At 40.4% G+C, this 5,911-nt stretch overlaps 1 protein-coding gene across 1 annotated transcript in view; it reads left to right on the top strand.

Moving 5' to 3' along the window:
• The first annotated feature begins 3,181 nt into the window (after positions 1 to 3,181).
• Positions 3,182 to 5,911, top strand: part of KIAA0319 (KIAA0319 ortholog) — a 72,253-nt gene continuing 69,523 nt past the window's right edge. Inside the window, exon 1 of the mRNA XM_059940699.1 lies at positions 3,182 to 3,253. The gene's annotated coding sequence lies outside the window, so the exon portion shown is untranslated. The remainder of the gene's footprint in view (positions 3,254 to 5,911) is intronic.

Here is a 5,911-nt window from a genome sequence, read left to right as displayed (position 1 = left end):
TGTACTTTAAATAAAGAATTCTGCTTGCTTATAGTTTGTTTTAGTATGTTTTTGTGCTCATGATGGGATTGAAGTTTTTACCTGCTTCCTGTTTCTGGCTCCACTGCTACTGTTTCACCTTTGTGTGGAGAAAACAGCTTTCCACGTTGCTTCTCACTCTGCCAAGTATTGCCAAGAATATATTGACTTCCTCAGTATACAAAAATGAAAGCTGGCGGTAATAATTAGAATGAGAAGTGGCAGAAACTTATTTTCATCAGGGGTGTCAAAATTAACAACTAAAACACCTAAAAAAAGACAAGCTGTATTTATATATAACATATGCTTTGTCATAATGGAAAAGTTTTATATGTTAATCATAATTTTAATCATTAAAAATGAGTATTAATGCTAATATTTTAGCATGTATTACGGAAGCAGTAGTTCATTTTTGTGGGAAAAGGATGTTTTTGGCATAAATTGCTTATTCACTTGGAAGCATAATTAAGTTAGAACTCTACCACACTTCAAATTACAAAAAAAAAAAATCTAGATGAGTGAAAGGCTAAATATAAAAAAATAAAATATGTAGTAGTGTGTATTAGATTAAATAATTATCAAATTGTTTTAAAACTGGAAGGAGTATCGTTTTCTTTTTATGACTCAGCATCCAAGTGAAATACCTTCCCATTTACTCCTTATAGTGACAAAATCTAAGAAACAAGTTATAAGTGAAGTGAATAGGAACAAAACTACTTTTGGTCTGCTTTCGATGGGCAATAGTTCTCAAATAATGCAAGAATTAAGAAACTACTACTAATGCAGTATCTTGAACTTTTTACTTTGAATCTCAAGTTTTCTCAGTATAGTAGCTTTGTGTACCTTACCCTCCTTCTTGGTGAAATTCCAACTCAGAATGTTACATATCAATATGCTAAGCACCATCTTTGCCACTGATAGGGAATGTACTTGAATCTTGCTAGGCCTGTTTCTCCCACCTTCAAAAAAAGATAGTTCCTTGTCTTTTATTGTGCAGTTTAGTAAGAACAAATGTCCCAACCAACAACATATAAAAAGCAGACGAGGGCTTCCCTGGTGGCGCAGTGGTTGAGAATCTGCCTGCCAATACAGGGGACACGGGTTCGAGCCCTGGTCTGGGAATATCCCACATGCCACGGAGCAACTAGGCCCGTGAGCCACAATTACTGAGCCTGCGCGTCTGGAGCTTGTGCTCCGCAACAAGAGAGGCCGCGATAGTGAGAGGCCCGCGCACCGCGATGAAGAGTGGCCCCCACTTGCCGTAACTAGAGAAAGCCCTCGCACAGAAACGAAGACCCAACACAGCCATAAATAAATAAATAAATAAATAAATAAATAAATAAATAAATAAATAAATGGATCATCACGTTTTAAAAAAAAAACAGACGAAGTCAGAAAAGCTGTACTAAAAATACACCATTTTATCCTTAGTATTTACTATAGTGTCTGGCATGTAGCAGGAGCTCAATAAATGCTGAAATGAAATGAAAGACAGTGCCTTCACATTTGTGTCCTAGGGAGGCAGACTAACATTTTCATAAGTCAGTACCAAAATAGATATTATATGTATTATATATATCAAAATAGATATTCATTGTAATGGCTCTGAGTTTAGAAGTCTAGGCTAAGCTTATATATATGTAAGTATGTATATATGTAAAGACTTTAAGCCCATATATTAATGACTTAATTTTTATTTAAAGACTGCTGGGAATGGGCTTCTTGTCTGAGTACATCAGATTTATTGATGTGGTGAGAAAGGTCACTCTGGGGGTACAGTGGAATGCCACTGTGAGAAGAGAAAGGATGGAAGTGTCTTGTAAGGTTTGGGTTCCCTTTGAAGGAGGGTCTTGGAATCAGACTGGTACTGTTGCTTACTCTTTCAGAGGCAGGTTAGGAGAAGCAGGGACTAACTATGGACTGGGTGCTGTCATGAGGCAAGGAGAATTCAGCAATGGGGTATCACCAGTTACGGATGGAAATAGCAAAGCAAAGGGGGCGTCTGTGGTAGGAAAGCAGTAGTCATTCAAACGGGGTTGTTACATCATTTTACAGCAGCTGCATGACTTTGGGGGAAATATTTCCTGTTAATTTTGCTTCTGGCTTCATCTGTGCCTGTCCTCCCTGCCCGATAATTGGCAGGGTTGCCTTTTTCTTTTTAGTCCAAACTGATTTTGACTCTTTCAGTCCCAAGCAGTTTTTATTCTTTAAACGTGCATTTTCTTTTAATCCCCACAATCATCCTAAAGGAATGCTATTACCATCTCTATTTTATAACTGACAAAACAGGTTTAGCAAGTAACTCATCCAAGGCCCAGCCATAGCCAGGGAGTAGCCTAGTAGGGGCTTGTTCATCAGGTCTAAGCACCGTACTGTAGTCATGGGGATGTGCAAGGAATGCTTCAGGAATGCCCTGGCTTCCTTTTGTGCCCTATGTTACCATACCTAGATGCATGAATCTTTCTTACAAGAAAACAGTATAAATACAAGGAAGAGTCTTCCACAGGAGTTTTATATTGTTCAGATGATCACCTTCCCATAGATGCTAATGTAATCTAAATACTTTGGGCACCTGGTTAACCTATAAAGCGTGGGGTTGATCTGGGCCCTCCTAACACCTGTTTTCATCCTCATTCAGAAAGCAACACGTGCTGAAAACATAGTAGGGCCTAAAGAGGCTCCCGCTAGAGGAGTGGGACTTGTGCGTGTGGGGTGACTTTGCTTCGGGGGAGACATTTGCAAAGGGTTTTTGACCCAAGTAATGTGCTCGCGCCTCCCTAGAGCCACCCTGGCCCGCGGCATTTGGAAAAGGCACTCATCCCCCAGGCCGTTTAGGACCACGGTGTCCGTCAAAGTGTTGGTGAAGGAAAGGAGGTGGGGTATGCAGGCCGCCCCGCTGCCCGAAAGCCTTCTGCTTGGTCGCCTGCGGGGTGGGAGTCCATCGCCTGGGTACCCATCTTTAGAGCCCGAGCTGGGAGTCGGGAACTAGACAAGGACTGCTGCCCGCCCATCCCTGGGGGCACGTGTGCGCGTGCGCGCGCGTCGCCGTGGTAACGGCGCAGCGGAAAGGCGCTGAATCACGGGCGCGCGCTTTCCCAGTTCTAGCAGAAGCTGATGCGGGGGGCGGGCTGGGGTGCCCTCCTGGTTGCATCCTGACTAGACCGGGGCTGACCCCGGCGGGCCTGGCTGGCCTGGCGCAGAGGAGCGGTGGCCAGGATCTCTGTCACTATTGGAGGTAAGAGCGCAGCAGTAGCCTGCCTCATCCTGTCTCCGGTTTGGGCAAGAGTCTCTCCTCGGGGGCTATATCCTGGGGAAGAGAAAGCGAGGGTTTGGCTTGGATGGGGCGGTACCTCCTCCCTGACAACAGATGCGCGTGCCAGTGTGTAAAAGTGTGTGTGTGTGTGTGTGTAGGGCCGGGAGACGAAGAAGAAGAGGAGCAGGTGGGACGGCAGGTGATGCTCTTAGCCAGCTGCACCGAATAGGGCTAGCTTTAGTGCGGCCAGCAGCGCCTCGATGCAGTATCCCACTTCCCAACCCGTCTGGCGATTGATGGGAAGGGAGGGCAGCAAGTAGGCAGGTTATGCCAAAGAAAAATAAAATCAAGAGGCCCTGAGTTAGGAGGTGAGTTTCTTAAGGTTCTTCTGAACATCTAGGAAAGGGCTTTTCTTGATTGCTGCACCGATTGATTGTTTCTTAGTAGGGTGGAGTCGAGGAAATTTGCATCTTTTCCCAATCTCATGAATTGCATTTCTTAGACCTGTAGAATCGGTTTTCTTTAAACTTCGTTTGGTAATAGATATGTGATCTTTGCTATTATTTGCTAAATTCATTTTGTCTCTGTATCTTACCATAATCTGAAGCTTGAAACCTTTGAATGGCTTTTTTTCTCTTTCCCTTTGAACTTCCTCCACAGAATGGATATGAATCACGATATTATTAATCAGGAGCATAAACCTAAGATTATGAAAGTCATCATTCTTTCGATCATTCATTCTCTTAAGTATATGGAGAGAAAAAAGAATATGATATACCCACTCATATCCATTTTTATTGTTAGATTTCTCATCTAAACATTTTTTGTTTATGGGTTAAATGTTAGTGGTTTTTCCAGTGCTTAAATAGAAAAATTGAATGATATTTTTGATGATAATAATAGAAAAAGTAAATTTTAGACAACCCCCCCCCAAAAAGAACAAGAATTTTTGTTAGTGTTTATTTCTTTATTCCTGAAATGCATGTTCAATGTCCATATGTTTCAAATTGTTTATTATAAGAAGACCACAATCATTGAGACTCCCGAGATTATGCCAAATGTAAAATTTTATTTTGTGCTTATCATTTTACATAACTTTTCGTACAGATGAGGAAATCTGGAAATATCAGTTCAGCTATAGACTTAGGCGTCATACAGAAAGCTGAATTCCTCTGTAATTTGAAAAAGAAAAATATAATTATATATCAAGACTTTTTAGAACCACAGGTGATAGAAAGGTTCATCACACCTTTGCCATATAAAATGCCAAGTCAGGGAATTAATTTCCTTTCAGAATAACAAAAATAATTCAGCCAAACTCTTTATGTATTAAAAATATTCAAAAGAGAGCTTCAGTAATTTATCAATGTACAAGAATGGATTTGCTGTTAAATTTTCTTGACTTAATTTTTTTTCTAGCCAAACAGATAAGCAGCATTCTCTTTAAATAAATCTGTAGGACCAGGCATGACTGTTTCTGGGGCCGTGATGTATTAATAGATTGCCAGGTCAGATGGCCTGGGTTTGGTCATGGCTCTGCCACTTAGTGGCTGTGTCACATTTGGCAAATTCCTTAATTCCTCTTAGCCTCAGTTTTTTCATCTGTAAAATAGGGATAATAATAGGACCAACTTAATGAAATTCCTATAAGAACTGAATAAAATAATATGTATAAGAGCTCTTTACTCATTGCCTGGTATGCAACTAACTTCAATAAAAGTTAGTTGTTATTGTTACTCTTTTTTTTATAAATTTATTTATTTATTGGCTGCATTTGGTCTTCATTGCTGCAGGGGCTACTCTTCATTCCCGTGGGCAGGCTTCTCATTGCAGTGGCTTCTCTTATTGAGGAGCACGGGCTCTAGGCGCGTGCACTTCAGTAGTTGTGGCACACGAGCTCAGTAGTTGTGTCTCGTGGGCTCTAGAGCACAGGCTCGGTAGTTGTGGTGCACGGGCTTAGTTGCTCCACAGCATGTGGGATCTTCCTTGACCAGGGATGGAACCCGTGTCCTCTGAATTGGCAGGCGGATTCTTAACCACTGCGCCACCAGAGAAGTCCCATTATTGTTATTCTTGACATAAGTTTTCTTTTCAGGAAATATTTTCTATGTCTTCAAAATAATTTCTCACTAAAAATACAATTATTTTGATGTGACCATAACTTGTTCTGGTTTATAATGTCAAATCATCATAAAATGCATAAATTTTTCCTTGCAGCACCTTTGCAACAACAATAATAAATATAATAATTACAATCTTAGAGGCACGTCAATTCCAGGTAATTATATTTGATACCCTAAGGAAGGAGCTTTGCTTTAGTAGGCCTGGAATAATTGCTGGGTTATATTGTTTCATTTGTTTTTTAAAATCTGTATTTTTAGATACTATTTATGTGAATTCCATAGTGAGAAACTTTCTTATTTATTAAGCGGTAAATATGGTTGGACCCAAATAACATCTATTTTTGCATCATTTGACAGAGTCTTTTAACCAGAGGTGTTTGAATTTCAAAGTAAGTCTTTTTTTTTTTTAAAGGAATTCCTTTATTTTTTAATTATTTATTTATTTATTTTTATTTTTGGCCGCGTTGGGTCTTCGTTTCTGCGCAAGGGCTTTTCTCTAGTTGTGGCAAGCGGGGGC

This window comes from Balaenoptera ricei, chromosome 11 (assembly GCF_028023285.1).
Source record: "Balaenoptera ricei isolate mBalRic1 chromosome 11, mBalRic1.hap2, whole genome shotgun sequence".
NCBI classification, from domain to species: domain Eukaryota; kingdom Metazoa; phylum Chordata; class Mammalia; order Artiodactyla; family Balaenopteridae; genus Balaenoptera; species Balaenoptera ricei.
This window is presented reverse-complemented; position numbering and strand designations above follow the sequence as displayed.